Source organism: Lynx rufus, unplaced genomic scaffold (assembly GCF_022079265.1).
Source record: "Lynx rufus isolate CCGP_SWC_20201006 ecotype Redwood Valley unplaced genomic scaffold, mLynRuf1.p SCAF_8, whole genome shotgun sequence".
Taxonomy (NCBI): Eukaryota; Metazoa; Chordata; class Mammalia; order Carnivora; family Felidae; genus Lynx; species Lynx rufus.
Genome location: NW_025814896.1, coordinates 8,729,653 through 8,753,701, shown reverse-complemented (window position 1 = coordinate 8,753,701; position 24,049 = coordinate 8,729,653). Strand labels below are relative to the sequence as shown.

Here is a 24,049-nt window from a genome sequence, read left to right as displayed (position 1 = left end):
GGCTCCCCGCTGCCAGCGCAGAGCCCGACACGGGGCTCGAACTCACGAACCAGGAGATCATGACCTGAGCCGAAGTCAGAAGCTTCACTGACTGAGCCACCTCGGGGGCCCTTTCTTGCACATTTTTAAACATACAAGGAATATTTTTATGTATTTATTTAGTTTTAGATTTTATTTTTAAGTAATCTCTACACCCAATTTGCCCAACATGGGGCTTGAACTCATGACCTGAAGATCAAGAGACAAACACTTCACCAACGGAGCCGGCCGGGTGCCCCAGAAATACCTCCTAATCTTCAAACACGGAAAGTGGTAAATGTGTCATCTTTTAGGAAGCAGGTTTGGATGCCAATAAACTAAACCACGAGTCGAAAAAGTATCATTTTTCTTGGATAATTCAGACTTTTTCAGTGCCCTCATTCTGTACTGAATAACCATCCATGATGAAATAGAAAGAACATTAAGTCAAATTGTACCCACGTGGACTCTACGCCTTTCCCTGGAAACTTCTTTCCTGGGGCCAAATTCCTAATATCGGTTCTGTTCTCATGGTTATCTCTTCTTCCTCCTCCTAAACAGAAAGTGCGAAAATAAAGGACTCGGTTTTTAAACACACACACACACACACACACACACACACACACACACACATTTTTAAATGCAGCACACACACTATGCATATTACAGTGCAGTTTTAAAAAGAGAAAGAAAAACTGTGTCTGCAACATAAGACAAGTATGCAGCACTCACACGGGTCATTAAGACTTGCCTTTATTATCATGTTGCTAACCACTAAGGGACACATGCAATGCTGTGACAAGCATAATTTAATTAAGCTTTCCATTCGGTGTTGTTTGAAGAGACCTGAAGGCTCTCACCGTAAAGTAAACCCAGTGCACATCCCACAAGAAAAAGCGGAAATGATTTCACCGAACGAAGGAACTCAGCGAGCTTTTTCCTTCTTATCGAGCAAAATGGATTTACGCCGATGAGCCAGACCCCGTGAGCGCCAAATGCTGCCCCGGTGCCTTCACAGCGAAGTCGCCTCCCCCCCACCACACACAGGAACACAGGATGTTTACTCTTCACCCAAACCTTAACCAAAGGAAAATACAGCAAACGAGTCATCTGTGTAAAATCCATGGGCTTCTTACGTCTTTGGCATTCCAGATCTTGGATTCAAATAAATAAAAATATTTACGAACCGATTCATCTGTGATCTGAGTGAAATCATGACCGTGTGCAATATACGAAAATCGTACCCCCCCTGGACAGCCACTCAACAGCATACTTCGATTGCAGACCTACTCTGCTGGGCAGTATTTTAGGGGAAGGCGGTCTATTGAGTCCTTTAAGACTCACGGTCCTTGGGGGCTCCTGGGCAGCTCAGTCACCTAAACATCCAACTTCCGCTCAGGTCATGAGCTCAAGGGTTCGTGAGTTCCAGCCCCACATCGGGCTTACCGCTGTCAGCACAGAGCCCGCTTCGGATCCTCTGACTTCCTCTCTCTCTGCCCCTCACCCCCCCTCCCACAGCTTGCGAGCATGCTCTCTCTCTCTCTCAAAAATAATAATGATGATAATAAATAACTACACATAAAAAAAAGACTCACAGGTCCTTGAAACCATACTTTCTTACAGCCATGACAAAATGGAAGTCTTGCAAACTGTGGCCCGGCACCTTCCCTTTGTTTTTGTTTTTCTTCTTCACTGAAAACGTATCGCGCGCCTACGGTGTGCCAGAATCCGGGTTGGTGCAGAAATGCAAACTTGCACGCGCCAAAAGGTCCTGGCCAGAGGCAAAGTTCTATTTAGCCGGGTCGACAGACGTTACAGGCGACAGGCGAATTCTAGTGGAACCCAACCATTTGTAATCATTTGGATTACTAACAGCTTGATTAAGGATGCATATTGGCCAGGCCTTCCCTGGGAGACTAGGGGTCACTTGCATTCTGAGTGTTACCCCAGGGGAGTTAGATGCAGGAGTCCTGAGCCGCACCCTGCAGGAAGTCTTTAACTACAGTCGGAATAAGTGATCAGAAAAATTACACGGCACTGTGGCGGCCGGCTTCTCCCCGAGGAATAAGGGTCAGTACTTGGGCCCTGTGATACTTTTCAGGGCCCACAAAAATTTTTTTATTTTAATTTCTCCCAAAGCCAGAAGAAAAATGAATCTGACAATAATGAATATATAATAATGGTCCAGCCGGGGTTATATGCATCTTGAGGCCAATGCCATGGCAAAATAGAATTTTTAATATCCTTTTTTTGGAGGAAGGGATTCACAAAGGCTAAATAATACTGTGGATCCCTAACTGCTATGGTTTAGCCCTGGTGCTATGGGAATATATATACAAGGGATCTGATCCTGGAGGTGCCGGGGGGTGGAGAAGGCTTCCAGGTAGAAGGGACCATGGAGCTGATATCTTCAGGGAGAAGAGAAACCAGCTATGCTACAGGCAGTGTAGGGAGGAATGAGAAGGGGAGGTGAGAAAAAGGAGAGGTTTCTAAGGAGAGGGAACAGAATGTGCAAAGGTCCTGAGGTAGGAAGGAGCATTTTTCATATCCACTGGAATTTAGGCTCCATGCTTGTTCCATTCTCAGCCTGAAAGGTGCCTGACCCACAACAAGCATTCAATAAATATTTGTTGAATGAATCGGGACCTTGTCTCTTTTTCACAAGGGTGTGACAGCCCACCTAGCTTTATCTCTCCTTCTGAAACTTTCCTAATCAATATTGTCTCTCTGTCCTGTCTTCACAGCTTACGAGCTGTGTGACCTTGGACAAGTTGCTTAACCTCTCTGTGCCGCTTCTATTTACTCACACTCACCTGTAAATAACCCTCGATCTTTCTGTGAGGACTATCTTAGTTAATATGTGTAAAATAGTTAGAACAATGTCTGGTACATAATAAGTACTCAATACATGCTAGTTAGTTTTATTATTTAATCACATCTTACTAATCTTATATTCGTGTATCTTTCAGTAAAATGGAAAAATCCTTTATGTGCTGATTCGATGACTTTTACCTTGCTTCTCTCAAAGCAATTAGCATGATCCAACCCACAGAGTAAATATTCAATAAATATTAGGGAATTGATGAAAATAAAATTTAGCAACAATATTAATTAGGATCAGAATCAGTTGTAAATAAGAGAAAAACAAGGTAAGAGTTTATTTTTCTCCATAGATTTGTGTCTAACATTGTGTGACACTCCATCATGTCAGAACCCGTCCCTTTCTATTTTCTTGCTTAGCCAGCCTTTCATGTGGCTCCAGCCTCAGGACCCACCCTTGCTGCTCAAGCTCCAGCCATCAGACCACATTCCAGTAAGCAGAAAGAATGCAGGGAGGTCAGAAAAAGAGACATGTTCCCTTAAAGACAATTCCAGGAAGTCCTCTATACCACTCCCCCTTACAGACCATTGGTTAGAATATAGTCTCGTAGCTACGCCCAAGAGCAAAGGAAGCTTAGGAAACATTCTTGTATCTGGGTGGCCATGTGCCAGCTAAAAGTTGGGATTTTATTACTGACAGAGAAGGGGAGACAGAGATATTGGGGCCACTGTGGTCTCTGTCCTGGCGGCCTGGCCAGTTGAGTTTGACACGTGATACTCCAGAGAACGGGAATGATCTCAGCCCTCTCAAAGGAAGCCGGCCACATTGGGCCTGGCTGTGATTTTTATCAAAGCACTGTTTTATGGTCCTCTTCAAACTCTAATAATACCTTTAGAATTGACGGCTCTCCATTTATAAATGTCCGCGTGCGCTAATGATGCAACTCCCTGAGGAAGAAAGACAAATGCATAAAGCCAGATGATTGCATAATTTTTACAAAGGTTTTCTTATATATGTACAATTTCAAGCAAAAGAGAGAGGAGGGAGTAATGACTTTCCATCTACCCATTCTACAGTTTCCGCAACTGTCAACTCATGAACCCTTGTGTTATCTATTGACCGAGCCACGCAGGTGCCCCATCAAAAAGTTTTTAATGTGATAGAAGGTTTTTTGCCAGTGTTTGAATTTCCCTTACTGTCTCAAAAAATAATAATAATAAAAATAAAAAAATAATAATAAAATAAAATAAAAAAAAATAAATTTCCTTCATTGTTTCACAGGTTTGTTGTTGTTGTTTTTTTAAGTTCATCTGTTTGAGAAACCATCAAGGTCTTGTCTAGGGCCATACCACCCTGAAGGTGCCCGCTCTCGCCCGTCTGGGAAGCTAAGCAGGATTGGGCCTGGTTAGTACCTGGATGGGAGGAACCAACAAGGTCTTCCCAGTGTGGTCGGACGGCATGCCTCTAAGTACCTTTTAATCTGGCTGCACAGCTCAGCACCGTAGCCACTGGCCACATGTGGCTATTTAAATAAACTTATTTTAATTAAATAAAAAATTCAGTCAGCCACACAAGCCACGTTTGAAGGGTGCAACGGCCGCTTATGCTGTGCAATAGCACCTACCACGCGGGACGGTGCAGACAGAGAATATTTCCATCGTTGCCGGAAGTTCTGCTCCAGCGGAATAGCACCGCTCTAGAGGATGCCCGACCCCCTTTTTTCCTTGCAACTTATTTGTTGAAGAAGCTGAGGGTGTTTGTCATGTAGAGAGCCACACATTTTAAACTCTGCTGATGGAGGGGTGCCTGGGTGGCTCAGTCCGTGAAGCATCTGACTTCGGCTCAGGTCACGGTCTCCCGGTCCGTGGGTTCGAGCCCCGCGTCCGGCTCTGTGCTGACAGCTCGGAGCCTGGAGCCCGCTTCGGATTCCGTGTCTCCCTCTTTCTCCGCACCTCCCCCACTCACACCTGCCCCCCCCTCAAAAATAAATCAACAGAAAAAAACTTAAACTCTGCTGATGGCAACCCCTCATGGTCAGTCAACATGCTTCTCTGTCTTCTGTGTTCCCCATAAATCAACAGTTAGACTTACCACCTTGATCCAATTCAGAGTTGATTCCTTGGGGTGGAATAAGATGACAGGGCAACCCAATTGTAGGTAGTGTGTTTAAAAAAAAAAAAGCACACAGAGAGATCAAAATCTGGAAGGACGTACACCAGAACATTATCAGTAGTTATTTTGGGGAACTAGAATGACCTTATTTTTTGCCTCATTCTTGCTGATCTCTATGTCATTACTTATTCCACAGTGCGCATGCCTTTCTAATGAAAAGTAAGCAATACCTGCTATTTACCGCAAAAACAATGTGCCAAGCACAGCGCGCAGCGATTCACTTACATTAGCTCATGGAACCCTCGTGACAATTCTATGAGGTCATTATGATCTCTGCTTTGCAGTAAACACTCAGAAACATTAAGTACCTTGTCCAAGGTCACGTAGTCAGTATCTGGTGCGGTCTGGATTTAATCTCTCCAACTGCCTGACTCTCGAGGGATTCTGATGTTGGGCAGTGTGGCGTGCAGCCTGAGAGACTCAGTTTCTGGAAAATCCCGTCAGGTTATTCCGAGGCAGACCCAGGTCTGGGAACCGAACCGCATCCCTGCCCAACCACACGACGCCGTCCTCCACAAACATGCCGTCTCCCCCACGCTCACCCCTGCTCTCAGCTGGAAAGCAGTCTACGTCTGGCACGTTCGAAGCATAAAGCCTGACGCCTGCCCCGAGCGTCTGCTCCGAAAAGGCACCTTGGAGACCACGCTTGAGACTAGTTGCCACCCAACTTCCGGCTTCGTGTGGGGCGTCCACTTGTGACACGCTATTAAGACGGGATAGGAAAAATGGGGAGCGTGTGGACGTGTGCATGTGCGCGCGTGCGTACGACGTCTGGGCAGACGGCCGGGGAAGCTCTCCCTAAAGCAGGGGTTGACGCACGAGGGACCGAGGTCTCCCATCCAGCCCACTGCCTAAGCATGCTTTTTCCCCAGCCTGTTGGAATAAAACCATTTTTAAAGAGGACAAAATCTCGTGACACATGAAAATCACAGGACAGCCCCTTTCAGCGTCCATAAATAAAGTTTTATTGGCACACAGCGCCGCTCGTTGTTTGCGGTCTGCGGTTGCTTTGGCATGGCAATGGAAGGGTTAATTATTGCCCCAGCGACCACGTGGCCCAAATGCCTAACATGTTTACTCTGACTATAGGAGCAGGTGACACAGTACATTCGAAGGCCTGAGGAGGGACCGTGCCCGGTGTATTCCTGGCAAGACGAGGACCTGGTGGTGATGGGAGCAGAGCGGACGAGGGCAGAAAGCACGGGGGACCAGATGCCACGCAGTCGGTCCATCATAAGGACTGGGGTCCAAGCCTGAGCAAGACGGGAGCCAGCGCGGTTGTGTGGTGAGAGGTGTTCCGGTCTGGCTTCTTTTAACAGATTTCCCTATTTTAAGAACAGACTGAAAGGGGGTGGGGGAGAATAGAAACAATGAATCCAGCTCTGAGAGCAGAGCTGTCCGAGAAGCTATGCAAGACGTGATGAGGGGTTGAACCAGGAAAGTGATAGAATTGCTGGGATGTATCTAGTGGGATTCTTTTTTTCTTTTAAGATTTTTCATTTTCTAAGTAATCTCTACACCCAACATGGGGCTTGAACTCACAACCCCAAGATCATGCGCCACTGACTGAGCCAGCCAGGCGCCCCTAGCTAATGGAATTCTTTTTTTTTTTTTTAATGTTTATTTATTTTTGAGAGAGAGCCAGCGGGGGGGAAGGGAAGAGGCAGAGGGAGAGACAGAATCCCAAACAGGGTCCATGCAGAGCCCAACACGGGGCTCAATCCCACAGACCATGAGATTGTGACCTGAGCCAAAATCAAGAATCAGATGCTTAACCGACCAAACCCCCGAGGCGCCCCTAGTTTTCTACTTTTCATAGCCTGCATTGTCTAACCGAAGACTATCTAACCCGTCTAGCATCTACACCCTCAGTTGAGACGTCTTTGGTCACAACTGTAGGCTTAGGAGCTCAACGCTAGACAGGCATGCGACAACGAAGGGGATCGGGAGCAAGATGTCACATCTTCAGAGACAGCAACAAACAATTTTGTGTCCTTGCAGCTTAGTAAGATAATCAGGGGGCACCTGGCTGGCTCCGTCAGGGGGGCACGTGACTCCTGATTTCGGGGTCACATGTTCAAGCCCCATGTGGGGTGTTGAGGTTACTTAGAAAATTGCTAAAAAAAAAAAGATAAATTACAAAAAATATATAATCAGGATGTGCAACTATAAAACCTGGTGAGGGGCAGATGCTCGTTGGACACACCCCTTCCAGTTTCTGGCTTGTTCGCTCTGTCATTTGGAGGAAAGGGGCTTCCTCTTGGGTATTTGGCAAAGCAAGTTTTGGTATTTTCCTGTCTGGGCAGAAATACACCAGGAGAGGAGATCTTCCAGAGATATGTGAGTTGCAGCCAAACAAAGTGGCTTTCTGTGGGTCTCTGCCAGAAAGGAGAATCAGCTGTCATCTATTCCTAAAATAAAAGTCCCTTGGAGAAGGAAAAAAGGGGGGAGGGGAATGGCAATTACGTTGAAAGTACAGAATTTAGCCTTTTCTCCGCCATGGTGGTGGGAGTGGTTAATTGTTACTCGCTATGTCTTTTTCTTTACCTTTTTTTTTTTTCTAATTTTTAATTTTAGAGAGAGAATGTGAGTGGGGGAGAGGGGCAGAGGAAGGGAGAGAGAGAATCTTATGCAGGCTCCAGACTCCGCGCAGAGCCCAGTGTCCCGGGGATCATGACCTGAGCCGAAATCAAAAGTCAGACGCTCAACCCGCTGAGCCACCCAGGTGCCCCTTGCCAGATCTTCTCACAAGACTTTTAGGATCAAGCTATTCCTGGCCAGGAAACAAAACCAGAATTGTCCCATTCCCCAGTGGATTCAGATGAAAACTAGTAATAAAATCAAGTACAAGTACAGAGGCTCCTGGGTGGCTCAGTCAGTTAAGCGCCCGACTTCGGCTCAGGTCATGATCTCACAGTTCGTGAGTTCGAGCCCCGCGTCGGGCTCTGGGCTGACGGCTCAGAGCCTGGAGCCTGCTTCGGATTCTGTGTCTCCCTCTCTCTCTGCCCCTCCCCTGCTCATGCTCTGTCTCTCTCTGTCTTAAAAATAAATAAAACATTAAAAATATTTAAAGAAAATAATAAAATGAAATAAAATAAAATAAAATGAAATAAAATAAAACAAAATAAAATAAAGTACAACTCCAAGAGGAGGCATTGGAGAAGTACCAGGCTGGGTCTGTAAGAGATCACACATGAGATGAGACACATATTTATGCCGCATGAAAGTCACATGCTTGTATCCTATCATTCTGTAAACATGACTGCTACCTGAACAATAGACATATTTTATCAGGGAAATGATTTTTCTCTGTTACTATGCTTCTGCACTAGTAGGTTTGTTCAGTAACAAATATGTGAGACTTCTGTTTGTAAGAAAAGAAAAAAGTACAGAATTCAGAATGGATGCTAGCAGAACACAAAGGGAGGATTTTTTTTTTTAATTTTTTTTTTCAACGTTTATTTATTTTTGGGACAGAGAGAGACAGAGCATGAACGGGGGAGGGGCAGAGAGAGAGGGAGACACAGAATCGGAAACAGGCTCCAGGCTCCGAGCCATCGGCCCAGAGCCCGACGCGGGGCTCGAACTCACGGACCGCGAGATCGTGACCTGGCTGAAGTCGGACGCTTAACCGACTGCGCCACCCAGGCGCCCCAAAGGGAGGATTTTTAAGGGCAGTGAACCTGTTCTGGATGGTGGTGTATGGTGGGTATATACCATTATGCATTTTTCAAAATCTATAGAACTACAACATAAAGGGTGAACCTTAATGTAATCGATGGATGTTAGTTAATAATCAGGTATCAGTATCGGTCCATCAGTTGTATCAAATGTGCCACACGAATGCAAGAGGTTAATAAAGAGGAAATTACGCAGGGGAGGGGTGGGGTACACATGGCAACCTTCTGGACTTTCTGCTCTATTTTTCCGTATACCCACAACCACTCTAAACAGTAAGGTCTATTAATTATGACAAATAAAACTTTAAAGGGCGCACTTTTTAATGAGAGCAAACCTTGGTGTTACTGACATACAGATGGGAAATAGAAACCTTTTAAGGCATAGCTATCTTTTGAGAGGATGAGGTGGAAAACAATGTCGGCCGCCATTCCTTAATTTGGAATATTGATCCACTGTTCTGGAGTTTGAACTGTATGCGAGTTTGCTTTTGTTGTTGTTCTCAGTACTTTGTCATCCAAAGAAAGCCCACAGAGAGCTGTGACTCTTAAAAGACGGTATGAAATGTTTCAACAACGGACAAACCTCAGACTTCCTGTATTTCTGTAACTTGTAGCTTTCCCTTCCTTCTTTTAATTTGTTAATGATCTCTCTTCTGTCACACGTCCCTAACTAGATCAGTGGATCAAAGGTGAGGCTTTGCTAAGTAATCAGTGTAATTTCAACCATGTAGCCAGCTATTAAAAACAGACCTATAGGGTTTTCAAGGACAACCAAGGTATTGATTTCGCACCAAAAATTCATGCAGTAATACACCAGGGCCAGTGTTTCTAAACCATCACCTTTCCTTATTCACTGGGTCCCTAGTGAAATCCTGCACGGCTCAGAAAAGGCAAATCCACCCAGACTCCCTCCCCCACCCACCCCCAGCCCAGTTCCTGCCTACAAGAAGAGAATTTCACTCTTATAAATTAGACAAGGGGAGAGAAAACTCATTTTTTCGACAAGCATTTTTATTACTTTTTCTTTTTACAGATGTGTCTTCCCATGCATTAATTTTCCTTCCCAGTTATTACACTTGTATGTGGATTTTTTTTTTTTTTTTAGAGGACACATCTCTTATGTAATTTGTTTTGTGTTTCTGGAATGAGGAAACTTTTTTACTCATATTGTTAAAATCTACACAAGGCACCCGTGTGATAGATCACCCTGAGCCTTGGAAGGAAATGATTCACCACAATACTGTAACCGAAAGTGTTCTAATACCAGGGAAGAAGGTAGGTCATTTAACTGTGTCACCTGCACAGAGCAGCTATGGGGGCATCAGAGCCTTCTCAGCTTAGCCTTTGCCCTCAGAACTGTGCTGCGCCTGGTGTAGCCTTTTCCCACCAGCTCTGTTCCTGTTCTCTGGTTCCTTTCTCCAAATATATTAAAAAAAAAAAAAAAAAAATTGATGCTGGGAACTCCATTTTTAAGTTTTAAGAGAAACCTGCAACTTTGTGATTTGTTAATTATCTACATCCATTCATCTGCCTCCAAGGTCCTTCTCAGACTACTCTCTACTGTCTCTCTCTTTTTTTTTAATACTTTTTTTTAAGGTTTTTTTTTTTTTTTTAATTTATTTAAGTAATCTCTACACCCAACATGGGGCTGGGACTCACAACCCCGAGATCAAGAGTGCACGCTCCTTGGACTGAGCAAGCCAGGCACCCCTCAGGTTACTCTCTTCTAATTTTGTACCTAAATTTGTTGGGTGAATAAATGAATAAAACCAGAAATGCCCAGAATAAGTCCAGAGTTGTAAAAATGAAACACATCTATTAAAAAATAAAATAAATAGGGGCACCTGGGTGGCTCAGTCGGTTAAGCGTCCGACTTCGGCTCAGGTCACGATCTCGCAGTTTGTGAGTTCGAGCCCCCGTGTCGGGCTCTGTGCTGATGGCTAGGAACCTGGAGCCTGGTTCGGATTCTGTGTCTCCCCCTCTCTCCGCCCCTCCCCCACTCTCTCGCAAAAATAAATAAACATAAACAAAAAAATTAAGCAAATAGATCACCGTTGATGGAAAATTATCTAAATATTTTACACTCTGAGATTCAAGTTGCTGCTTTAATTATTCTTATTCCACATGGAAGTGACTATGTGTTTGATTTGATCCATGTGTTTTGAACAAACGTGCTAAAATTAGGTAGGGCTGTAATATGACTTCCATGGTTCTTTCCTTTATAAAAAAATAAAATAAAATAAACTATATTGTATAACTGCATTGGTAGAAAAACAAATATATTAATTTTAAGTATTAACATTTTTTCTTCAATCTAAAAGGTCATGATTTTAATAGATTTTAAATAGATACTTCTGATTGTAATAGATACTAAAACTAGGACACCTTGGCTGGCTCCGTTTGTGGAACCTGTGACTCTTGATCTCTGGGTCCTGAGTTTGAGCCCCAAACGTGGGCGGAGAGATTGCTTAAAAAAATAAAAAACAAAACAAAACAAAAAAGACCCCAAAACTATTTTCTGGGCCTGCTGTGTCTAATGGAGAAGTCTTCTCCAGAGAAATGTCATTTTATAGAAACATAGATTAAATAATCATAAAACCAGTGACAGAAGACAGGTTTTTAAAAAATTATTTTTAAAAAGTCTGTCAGTGAATTGTCACAATTATGAAAAACATTTATATTTTTTAAAAAAACCTTCAATATAAAATAAAAATCAACTGAACGCTCATACTAGGGGAATATAAATAACTTCTGGTACCTCAATGGAATATTATTCCCTCACTAAGAAAATCAGTTTTCAATAACCATTTTTTAATATATTTGAAATGCAAAAAAAAATTTTTTTTTTAATTTTTTAAATGTTTATTTATTTTTTGAGAGACAGGTTGACAGAGTGTGAGCAGGGGAGGGGCAGAGAGAGACAAGGAGACACAGAATCCGAAGCAGGCTCCAGGCTCCGAGCCGTCAGCACAGAGCCCGATGCTGGGCTCGAACCCACGAACCGCGAGATCACGACCTGAGCCGAAGTCAGACGCTCCACCGACTGAGCCACCCAGGTGCCCCTCAAACAAAAATTTTTTTTAACGGATTTTCTCTCTAGAGTTAGTGAAGGTCTATGGAAATAAGTACTCACTTAATGGGTAAACCAGCATTGACTTTTTGGAACATTTTGGAAGACATATTGGTGACATCTATTAAAATGTCAATTTGCGTACAGTCTCCAACTCACAAATTCCACTTCCAGGCGTTTATTCTATAAATTCCTTTCCACAAGTGTGCAAATATAGAAAGTCATATCGTTGACCAACCAGAACAGCAGAGAGCCAAGAAGGAAATGGCCATCATTAGTGGTTACATAAATGGTTATATAAATGACGGTCTGTTTTCACTATGGAATACTATGAAGTCATTAAGAAGAGTAACATAGATATGTCACAACATGGCTCATTGACCAGGATTGCATCACCTACTTATTTCTAAGCTACTGGTGGTCGGTCAGGTGGGTTTTTGCTCTCCAGAGGACGTTTGCAATGTCTGGAGACATGTTCTGTTGTCCCAGCTAAGGTGGATGGGGGGGAGGGGGTGGCGTACCCCATCTAGAGGGTAGAGGCCAAACATCCTACAAGCACAGGGCAGCCCTACAACAGAATGATCCAGCCCCAAATGTCGAAAGTCCTGAGGTTGAGAAATGTTATTCTAAACTGATCACTGGCAAGGATAATGGGACATCCAGATTTGCGTGTTAGATGAATCAAACTTTACCTTCTGGGACAAGGGTGGGTCCAGCCTTCACTCTGAAGAAAAACACCCAGAGACAGTCATGGTTCTGTGAACAAGAAAGCACAGAATAGTTGCTGTGTTGTGTAAACAGCCAACAGCATCTGCCGCAAACATGGAAAACAGCGAACAATATAAAACAAAGAATAGTTTCATGTGTACGTAAAATACTGAAAGGGTATGCACTCACACCATTCAGGTCCTTAGCTGAGGAAGAGTAAAGGTGCGAGTGATGTTTATTTTCTGGTTTATTTTCTGATGTTTATTTTCTTCATATTGTAAACATTTTCTGTAATGATCATGCCTTACTTTTATTATTAGAAAAAAATACAAAAATATTTCCGTTACATTTATAACTGAAATATAAATCTGGCAACAATATAGTTCTTGAGGTGTTTTTTTTTTTCCATGATGCTGCCATTTTCTCAAGTTGGTGGATGAAATTTAAAAACAAGTGAATGCTTCTACGAAACTTGAATACATCTGACAAAATCTTGATTTTCCAGATTACAGCTGAAACTGAGTTAAGTTGATACAAATATTCAGCTTGTTTCTTTATCTTTTTTTTTTTTTTTTTGCTTTGGGTAATTTTATTTTCCATATATAGCCTTGAATGGAAAGAGGAGTAAACGGAAGTCAGAAAGTCTGGCTTCTCGAACCAGGCACACGGACCTGGGCAAGTTGTTCGTCTGGCACGATCACAACAGCACCCGAAGGCAATGGGATCACCGTCTGGAATAAATATCTGCACTCCCGTGTTCAGGGCAGTGTTATTCACGAAAGACAATATATGCAAACACCTAAGTAACCACCAGGTGACAAATGGATAAAGGGAAAGTATATGTGATACATAATGGAAATATTATATTGGAATATATATCATGGAATATATATATATATATATATTTCCCCTATATATTATAACGGGATATTCTGGGATGTTCATGCTCTGAAATATTATTCAGGCATACAGAAGCAGGAAATCCTGCCGTTTGCAACAGCATGGATGAAACTGAAAGGTTTTATGCTGAGTGAAATAAGCCAGACAGAGGGAGCTCATTACTATATAGTATCACTTGCATGGAGAATTTTTTTCTAACTGAACTCATAGAAACAGAGAGTAAAATGATGGTTACCAGGGGTTGGCAGGGGGCGGGGGTGTCTTTAGGGTGGGGCAGAATGAGGAGATGCAGGTCAAAGGGTACATCTTACAGTTAGAAGTAAAGTCCAGCATGGTGACTATAGTTAATAATACTGTATTACTGGGGCGCCTGGGTGGCTCAGTCGGTTGGGTGACCAACTTCGGCTCCGGCCGTGATCTCGCAGTCTGTGAGTTCGAGCCCCGCGTCGGGCTCTGCGCTGACAGCTCGGAGCCTGGAGCCTGCATCGCATTCTGTGTCTCCTCCTCTCTCTGCCCCTCTCCTGCTCCCATTCTGTGTCTCTCTGTCTTTCAATAATAAATAAACGTTCAAAAAAATTAAAAAAAAATAATACCATATTACTGTCTATACTTGAAATTTACTGAAAGAGTAGATTTTTTAAAGTTTATTTATTTTGAGAGAGAGAGAGAGAGAGAGAGAGAGAGAGAATCCCAAGCAGGCTCCGTGCTGTCCGTGTGGAGCCCCTGCGGCTCTTGAACTCTCGTGAACCTCGAGGTCATGACCTGAGCTGAAGTTGGACCTTTAACCGACTGAGCCACCCGGGTGCCTCACTAAGAGAGCAGATCTTAAGGGTTCTCACACACACATAAAAGGTAGCTGTGAGGTGATGAAGGTGTCACCTTGCTTATGGTAATCATTTAACAGTGTATACAACAGCAAACCATCCCTTTGTATATTTTAAATATATTACCATCTTATTTGTCAATTACACCTCCGTTAAGCTGGGGGAAAATGATCACAGCAAACACCTCCACGGACCCTGCTGTGTGCTGAGAACTGTTCTATGTACTTTACAGCCATTTGCTCACTGAGTCCCCAGAGCTACTTTGTGAAGCAGGTGCTACTATGTTCCCGTTTCACACAGGTAGACTCAGAGCTCTAGAGTCTTTCTCATGCTCACAGAGCTAAGCGGTGAGTTGGGGATTTGAACCCAGGCGTTCGGGGTCGCTATGCCTCGGGATATGCTGGGGCACTATGTTGGCCTCCTAACTCGTCACTTACCCAGCGTCTTGGTCCCCATCGATCTCTCCTATTCCCTTCTTGCCACAAAAGTCATTTTTCTATAAAATTTTTTATGTTTTTATTTTATTTTTGAGAGCGAGAGCACGAGAGAGAGACAGAGAGACAGAGCATGAGCGGAGGAGGGGCAGAGAGGGAGGGAGACACAGAATCCGAAGCGGGCTGCAGGCTCTGAGCTGTCGGCACAGAGCCCGACGCGGGGCTAGAACCCACGAACCGTGAGATCGTGACCTGAGCCGAAGTCAGACGCTTAACCGAGCCACCCAGGCACCCCAAAAGCCATTTTTCTAGAACACAATTCCTGTCACTCACCTTCTTGGAATGTCTCAGTGGCTTCGGATTCCTGCTGCAGGGACTCAGCCCCAGCATTGCAGGTTGGGCACTGGTAGCTAAATACGGCTCGCTGAGAGGTGCCATGGGTTCTCACAGTGATCTCGTGTGTGTGTATGTGTGTATGTGTCTGGTTTCACTTTTTATGAATTACTTTTTTTAACACCTAAAATCCTGGAGAATGTGTAAACAGTCATACACATCCCCCCAAAAAGGCATCCTACAGGACAACTGGCCTGGCCTGTTTAACAAGGCACGGAGAAAGGAAGAAGGGACTGAGCTAGACTGGAAAAGACCAGAATGACATAACAACCCAATTCCGTGCCAGAGGCCTGGATTGCATCTTGGTTTGGGTAAACCAGCTGCAAAAGATACTTTTTGGGGGGGCGTCTGGGGGGCTCAGTTGGGTAAGTGCCTACAATCGTTATAGAGCTCCAAAGTGCTAAGGGACTCAGCAGGACTGGCTTGACCCAAATGACAAATAAGGAGGGGGGAAAAAAGGATGAGACAAATGGAGACCAAGCAAACCAGCCCTAATGAAGCGGTGAGGTTCTTGGTACTGAACTCCAGGCTGGCCAGGCTCATCCCAAGAGACAGGCGGCCCAGGCCCACCCGAGGACGTCAGCGCAAGGGCAGGACATTGACTTGAAGCTTGTCAATAAAAAGCTTTGGCAGCACGTGCTCTTGGTGAGCAAAGGGGGCGGACCTAACCCAACCAGTTCTCCATCCAAACTCAGCATCGGATTAAACCACGGACCCGACCCGCCTGGGGTCAGAGGTGCGAGTGGCGAGAGGCCAGGGGGTCACGCTAGTGGCACTCCTCCTGCAGGGAAGGAAACATCAGGGCTGGGGAAGCATTGCCCTGCCTGTGGCATCAATCCCCACCGTCCTTTCTCAGTTCTCTTCGGACTTGCCTCTGGGCGGGATGCCTCTCTGTCGACCCTTCTTTCACCCGCACCCACTCCCCATAATTCATCCACATTTGCCTTGTAATCATAAGAGGGAGCAGTTGTTCAATGACTTTGCACCAGGCTCCTCTCCACTGCCTCCTTTACACCTTATTAAGATGAGACACCATGCTGATCCCGTCTTACAGACGAAGAGAGGAGGCGGGGGGATTCGTGTCCTTGGCACAAGCTCTCACAAGTAGTGAGTGAAGAAGTCAGGACCTGAACCCCACCACTCTGGCTCCAGAATCTGCACCACTGATGTTAGAGTTAGCGTGATGCTTGTTTCTGTAACAGGGAAAATGGGCATTCAGATGCCAGTTTCGGTAGTCACTGGCTAAGTGACTTACCTTCCATCCAGTTTAAGCTTCCCCTTCTAAAATGGGATGACGCTCTGTCGACAAGAGCCAAAGTATGGAAAGAGCCCAAATGTCCATCGATGGATGAACGAATAAAGAAGATGTAGTATACATACACAATGGAGTATTACTCGGCAATCAAAAAGAATGAAATCTTGCCATTTGCAACTACACGGATGGAACTAGAGGGTATTATGGGAAATTAGTCAGAGAAAGACAAATATCATATGACTTCACTCATATGAGGACTTGAAAACACAGAACAGATGAACATAAGGGAAGGGAAGCAAAAAGAATATAAAAACAGGGCGGGGGACAAAACCTAAGAGACTCTTAAATATGGAGAACAAACTGAGGGTTGCTGGAGGGGTTGTAGGAGGGGGGACGGGCGAAATAGGTAAAGGGCGTTAAGGAATCTACTCCTGAAATCATTGTTGCACTCTATGCTAACTAATTTGGATGTAAATTAAAAAAAAAATTAAAGAAAAATACTTCCTGGAGATCTTTTCATATAGATCTATCACAGCCTGGTAACAGCTTTCAAAATGTTTCATTTTAAGGTCTGACTGTATTTAATCAGTCTCCTGTGGAAGAACTTTGAGTCCCTTTAAACTATCCTCTTGCCACAATCTGACAACATTGATAAATTAAAAGACGCCAAGAAGTCATCTACATGAAGGTCATAGAATATTCATTAATTATGTTCAAAGCTTTGTTACAGTATATGTGATAAATGCAATAAAAATACAATAACCCTGCTAAATAAATACATTAATAAAATGGGATGCTGCTGCTCCCCCTCGAGGGTGGGCCGTGACCACTGAATGACCAAGTACATCTAAGGCAGGTCTCGGCCATCCACCCCCAGAGGCAAATCTGGGCAAATGCCTGTTTTTATAAATAAAGTTTTATTGGAACACAGTCACGCCCATTCATTTGTGGATTATCTCGGGCTGCTTTCACATGACTTGGTGAAGGTGGTTGAGACAGACTGAATGGCTCTCAAAGACTAAAACATGTGCTATCTGACCTTTAAGAATAAGTTCACTGACTCCTGAGCTAAAGCAGTCGGGACAGTCTCTTGCACCTGGAAGATACCTGATACTTATATTTAACGTAAAGTCAAGAGCAGACATCAGGTTCCGTTTATCACTCTTTCCCTGGGTCCAGCAAAGTCCTTACACATATTAGGTGCATTATACAAAGTAAAGTTAGAGTAATTAGTGATAATGAAATGTAACAGTTATAGCACAGCATTCAGATGAAATTAGTTGTTTTTTTTATTTTTATTTTTTTAATATCTATTTTTGAGAGAGACAGAGACAGAATGCGAGTGGGTTAGGGGCAGAGAGAGAGGGAGACACAGAATCCGAAGCAGGCTCCAGGCCCCGAGCTGTCAGCACAGAGCCCGACGCGGGGCTCGAACGCACAAGCTGTGAGATCATGACCTGAGCCGAAGTCGGACGCTCAACCGACTGAGCCACCCGGAAGCCCCTGAAACTAGTTAATAATAAAACTTCAGGCACATTTCTAACTTGAAATGACCCGTTTACTTTTTCAGTATTCTGTAATTTCAGTTAGAATGCAAATAATCGTGTAACATTGGAATGCCACTCAGCTGTCTTACATTCACACGGAGGAGGGTTGGTTGACGCAGGAGACCAACTTTGCTATCTTTTATTATTTTTCAGGTTGTAACGATCATAAGATGAAGCATAAGTGTATTCTGCAAACTTCAAATTGTGGGTTCTAAACCATTCTTTTGTTGTTGTTGTTGTTTATTTAGAGAGAGAGAGAGAGAGAGAGAGCTCAAGCGAGCGCAATCGGGGGAGGGGCAGAGAGAGAGAGGGAGAGAGAGAATCCCAAGCAGGCTCTGAGCTGTCAGTGCAGAGCCTGATGCGGGGCTCAAACTCACAAACCGTGAGATGGTGACCTGAACTGAAACCAGGAGTCGGGCGCTTAACCGGCTGGGCCACCCAGGCGCCCATCAGATTGTGTGTTTTGGTGCCTTCCACCCCACGAAAGTCAGCTTTTAGAGCAGACACAACATAGAAATAGGGTACTGGCTAGTGGTTGATGCAGTGACGATAGTGGGGGAGACGGAACGGGAGAGAAGTCAGGAAAAGAATGGGAGCAGGTGTCATCAGATCACCAACCCGGGGGGCAGATCAGTAGGATGCAGTCCCACACCAGGAGCCAGTACGGGCGTTTCTAAGTACGCTCAGCGGGCGCATCTTGTTTTAAAGGGAGGCATGTTAACCTCCAAGCAGAACCTAACCAGAGGCAACACTCCAGGCTTCCCCACAACACACGGGGAATGGCGGGCTGGCTTCCCCAGTGCAGTCCACGTACAGTCGTGGGCTGCCCCATCTTGCTGCCCGTTGGTGGGTCTTTACAGCTTATTTTTACTACTGCTGTAAGACAAAAGGAAACAAAGAAAACCAAGGCTCTTGGCCCCGACGAAGTACATTGCAAGCCAAACGTGAAGCAGCTTGGGAACCAGCCAGTTTTGCATTAGCCACTTTTTCTCCAGTTAGGGCCAAGAAACAGCGTTTAGCAGCGCTCCTTCCACCAAGGTGGCCTCGCTCTCTTTCGTTTTTTACTTGTTTATGCAAAGACTGTAGCCCGTGAAGACAGACCCCACAGCTCACGGCTGTATCACCAGCCTCCAAAACAGCATCTGACAGGTAGTGGGTCTTCGGGGTCTCCCGCTGAAAGGGAGTGGGGGCTGGTTCTGTTCCAGGTCGTGGCCATACGGTGGTGAGCAAGAGAAATGTTTTCCCTGCCCTCCTGGGGCTTACATCCCAGGGAGAGGCTGACATTCATCAACGAGCAAGGAGGAAACAAGTCTATTTTTATTGATTGCACCAAACGCCACGAAGGCAACAGGGTGTGTCCCCTTACCAGACTAATGGATCTGAATACCAGACTACCTGGATGTGAATTTTGGTTCCCGACCCAGGGCCAGGGCGCAGGCGAGGCAAGCGTGGGCAGCGTTGAGATTCTTAGGTCGCCATCGCTACAAAGCGGGGTGAAAACAGCATCACCCTTTTAGGCCTTTGTGAGGATTAAATGTCAGGGAATTTGCACATCTGCTGGCACACAGGAGGAGCTCAGTAAATGGCAGTAATGATCATTGTATTATTGCCATCAGTGTTATTAAGCCTATGGAAACCCATCACGCTTGAAGACATACGTAAGCAATATCGTCAAAAGAATCCAGAAAACCAAAGGGGCTAGGTGCCATATTTTGTCGAACCGAAAACATCACGTTGTAAGACGCTCTGCTATTGTAGGAACTCTTGAGGAAGAAAGAGTTGCTTCCGCTTCCAATCGCAAGATGCCATCGATCGCAAAACACACACCAATTTCGGTTATGTTAAAATGTAAAAATTAACGTGAACCTTAGAATTGATCAACTGTGGTACCGTCACCCCAATTCCATGGCCATGAAGCAGAAAGGCGTGTCTTAAGTATTCTCTATTTCCAAAAGATTGGGTGTTTCAATAAGTATTTTTTTTGGAAAGTGTGGCTAGTTCATATCATCGAAATTCTAGGATCCCTGGGCATCTAGACTGGTACCATTTAATAATAACTACTGAACAAAAGATGACTAAATGAAATAATTCGTTAAAGCTACAATTATAAAGAGTCTCCGCTCATAAACAGTAGTAGAAATTCTATAAAATGGGGGCACATAGTTGGCTCAGCGGAAGAGCATGTGACTCCTGATCTCGGCATCGTGCGTTTGAGCCCCACATGAGGTGTAGAGATTACTTAATTAAAAAAAAAAAAAAAAGAAAGAAAGAAAGAAAACTTAAAAAAAATTCCATAAAACAGCAACAAATGCTCTAAGAAAGTAGATGGAAGTCTGTCATCATACAAACACGAGGGGGACTTGCATAGGCATTTTCTTAATTAAATTAGCAATGCCACGGTTAATGGGCGTGTCATTGTTATTTTTTTAACTCCACATCATTTTGTTACAATGGTTCTATGTTAAAATCCACCTAAATCCTGAGCACCTGTCCTGTCTCTATCCTGGATATGTAAGTTGGCAGTTACCATTTTTAGGAGGTGGATCTTAATGAACGTTGAATAAATAAATGAAAGAACTCTGTGCATATGGGAGACTGGACCTAATTTTCAGACCAAACACGATACAGTCCTCCAATGTAATCAGTCCAAGTTTCGACTTGAGGAAAATAGTTGGACTACTCCCACAGAGAGAATATTCATAGTCAGAAGCATCCTTTCAAAGAGATTGGGCTCATTGTACTCGATTGAGGTTTTTGACATTTAATTTAAAAGAAAAACTGCCCATTTTTGAAACCAGCATTTCTAGACATTTTATGAAAAAGGAGACTCGACCGTTTCTGTAACTAATAAACTATTTTCCCCCGTTGATTTTTTTTTACAGTCACTTTGCATAGTGACATGAGCTAGCCGTTCCCAAGATTCATGAGTTTTTTCTGTGTATTTTGGGGGAAGAATTTCACCCGAACTGCCTTGGAATATTATCACCAGCCCCACTGTTGTTTTGTTTAGTTAAACCTATGCCTTTGCGTTTATAACATTTTGTAAATATTATTACCGTACCTTTCTGGTTATGTCCTTTTGAAGAAAGCAGGGGGGGAAATTCTACCTCCTATGATGAATTAAGAGTACACAGGCTTCTCTTTCCCTTTTGTAAAAAAAGAATGTATTTTGGCAGTTGAAAACAGGTGCTCGTTGGGTTCATTCACGATATGAGACAGATCAGTGTGCATTTGAAACTCCTCTTTCTTCAGAGCAGAAAATTGTGAGGGTTGAGCAAAACAGAAAACAGAGCCCTTTTCTAAATTTAGCAGTGTCATATGACCCCACTCGTCTTTGTACTCAGAGCATTAAGGTATTAGCCACATTGCTTCATGGATGTAGCATATAATTACTCTAGGAAAAGGGGAGCATGACCAACCAGCATAGATACAAGTGTTGGGCTTCTATCTGTCCTTTTTGATCTAAGGAAATGGACCTCAGAGTGCCACTGGAGCATCCCCCATGACAGCTTGTCATTTGGGTAAACTTTCCCACTGCCGGCAGAAAACAGTTCCTCCATTTTTATACCTCTTTTCAGAGCAGCCGATGTTTAAACACTTTTCACGCAGATTTTTTTTTTTTTTTTTTTTTTTTTTTTAAGAGCATTTCAGGTTTACTGCACTTCGGGAACTTGCAATTTAAGATTAAGCTGGGAATGAGAATCTCAAGAGCTATCACTGCCTTTACATGTGTTTATCTGCAAACTAAAATTCTTAAAATGCCATTTCTGTTTTGCAGAAGGTAGATCTTTCCAGCCAAGCAAGGGTTTGCAAAGCCATGGTTAGGAACTAAGACTCGCTTTAGTAGCAGTGGGGGATGGGGGAACCGACACATATTAAAATTGAGAAGAGGCCTACCCAAGCTCAGGGAAACAGCCGTGGCTCTCACACGGTATCAGTGTTTATGGGGGAATTTTTTTTGCTCTCTGGGCCCACGGAAGGGAAGGAGTAGGAGGAAGTAACTAGGATTGTCCCATACTTGAAGGAAGCAGAGGGCCTCAGCTGGTTGCTAAAAATTCAATTAAAAAAAAAAAAATGTAGCTCAGGCGTGTAGGAAGCTATGAGAATTTGGTTTTAGGATTCCGGTGTTTCTACTTGGAAACTTATCACCCTGTTTCCTCAGTCTGCCTTTAAATATGTTTGATGATGATGCCCACTGATTAGTTTTGGATGTCTTTCATGAAATCCATTTTTTTTCTTAGACCTTGTGTACATAGTGACTTTTTTAAACATCTAGAATGCATTGAGATATTATCCTAGAGTTTAAATTATTTTTTGAAATTATTCTTCACAAATAAAAGGCTCCAGATTTCTCTAAATACCCTTCCTTCTTTTCTTTCTTTCTTTCTTCTTTCTTTCTTTCTTTCTTCTATTTTTTTTTTAGTAACCTCGAGGCCCCACACCACCCCAAGATCAAGGGTCCTATGCTCTCCCGGCTGAGCCAGCCAGGCACCCCTAAATACCCCTCTTTTTCCAAACAATCCTCCTGAAGTTAGATTAAAAGTTGAGTTGGTCTCTATGACCTTTGCTTGTCTTTAAAAAAAAAAAAAAAGTAAAATTAAACAGACTGCTGTTTTGGAATGTCCCTTGCCAAACGATAAATCATAACTTTATCAACTTCCCCAGAGGCCTTCAGAACGAAAGAAAGAAAAGAAAAAAGTTCAGCTAAGTTCAGTTGCTCTGTAAATTCATCCTAAAAGGTACCATTCCTTGCTACGTATTTGCTCACAAGGCGGCATTTGAACGACCGCAAAACACACTTTCCTTTTTTGAACCGGGGTGAGGATCCTTGATGCAGGGGAGGTTTGGGCGGAGGACAGGCTCAGCCCAGGGATGGCTCAGCCTCAGATTTAACTTCCTCAGGTGCAGAACTGAAGCCTGGTACGGGGGAGAGTGATCCAGAGCTCAGAGTTTCCAAGTTAAGGAAACAGTAGATTCATTTCCAACGGTGGTCTTTCCAAACTACTCCTGCTTCTAAATATGGAAGCTTCCTTTGTGTTTCAGTGGCTCTGCATGTACCATTTTCCAGTCTGTGGCACAGTGCTCTCTCTCTCTCTCTCTCTCTCTCTCTCTCTCTCTTCCCGTCTCTTAATAATCCAGAGTACTTGAGAACGCATTAATACTCGAGAGGGTTTGGCACTTTACAAAATGTCTAGCATGTCAAGAAAGGGAAAGAGTTCCTCCAATCACATTATCTATGTGCATTTTCTGCCTCTTTTTAAACATCTCTCCAAATCCTACTCCTAACTACATTTCTGATTAATCTCTCGGCTCACAAGTGAACTCGGGAACCACACTCCACTGACAGTGAACTATCTTTAGGAGATGAATTCACTACAGTTCACTGTTCTGCTACTTGGACTGATCCATCCGGCAGCATTTTCTTGTCTAAGAAGGTCTAGATATTTCAATCGTTGCAGTACAAGGATGAGGTGTGTTTTTAGGAGACTCACTCTTTTCCCTTATTTCTCTAATCATTTTCATACTATCTCAAAAATGGAGAATTAAAAATCTGCAGAAACATCCGGCTTCCCTTTTTTTCTTCTATAGTCAGTAGGTCAAAAAATGTAGTAATAGGAAGTGGACGCATGAGAAATAGGTTTTAAAAATTGTCATATGCAAATCATTTAAGCTTTGTTTCTATAGAACTTTAAATTGAAGTATCATATTTTCATGTGTATATACATATATGTATATATATATGTATGCACATATAAATATATATGTATATTTATATATGTATATATGCATATAAATACTCAGGCTCAGTGACATTCTTGAGAAAGTCGACCTGAAGTCAAAGTACTAAAACCACAGCCCTTGAGAATTGGAAATCATACAATTTTGTTTATCCCAGCTCTGTCATTATACGAAGGGAAATTTAGGCTGAGGAAAGCTCTTTCGCTTGCCTCAGGGTCCTTGGGTTCTGGTCCTGACTTCGCCATGTAATTTTGCACTGATCCTCTAGGACCTTTAGTTTCCTCATCTGTAAAGTGGGTCCACCGGGAGGTGAGATTTTAAGATCTATAACGTGTACGATTTTGCAGGCATAGGATGTGGGTCACGCAAAGGTGGACGTCCCGGACTCCAGGTGACCCCTCAGTCCACCTTTTCTCCAGGGGATCTGTTTATTTTGGTCCTGGACAGGCATTAGCCACCCTTAAGTAAAAGGTTGAGTTCTGGCAGCT

General features: G+C 43.6%; 3 long non-coding RNA genes across 3 annotated transcripts in view; 1 reads left to right on the top strand and 2 right to left on the bottom strand.

Annotated features, from left to right (window-relative positions):
• Window positions 1-207: 207 nt before the first annotated feature.
• LOC124502901 (uncharacterized) lies at window positions 208-4,970 on the bottom strand. Its single transcript, XR_006960084.1, has 3 exons — window positions 4,931-4,970; window positions 3,729-3,786; window positions 208-571 (listed from the first exon to the last, which is right to left on the bottom strand). It is a non-coding gene; the product is annotated as an uncharacterized LOC124502901 (long non-coding RNA).
• A 1,058-nt stretch (window positions 4,971-6,028) lies between these two features.
• Window positions 6,029-24,049, top strand: part of LOC124503477 (uncharacterized) — a 58,284-nt gene continuing 40,263 nt past the window's right edge. Inside the window, exon 1 of the long non-coding RNA XR_006960183.1 lies at window positions 6,029-6,296. This is a non-coding gene — a long non-coding RNA (uncharacterized LOC124503477). The remainder of the gene's footprint in view (window positions 6,297-24,049) is intronic.
• Window positions 12,237-21,139, bottom strand: LOC124503478 (uncharacterized). Its single transcript, XR_006960184.1, has 2 exons — window positions 20,884-21,139; window positions 12,237-12,517 (listed from the first exon to the last, which is right to left on the bottom strand). It is a non-coding gene; the product is annotated as an uncharacterized LOC124503478 (long non-coding RNA).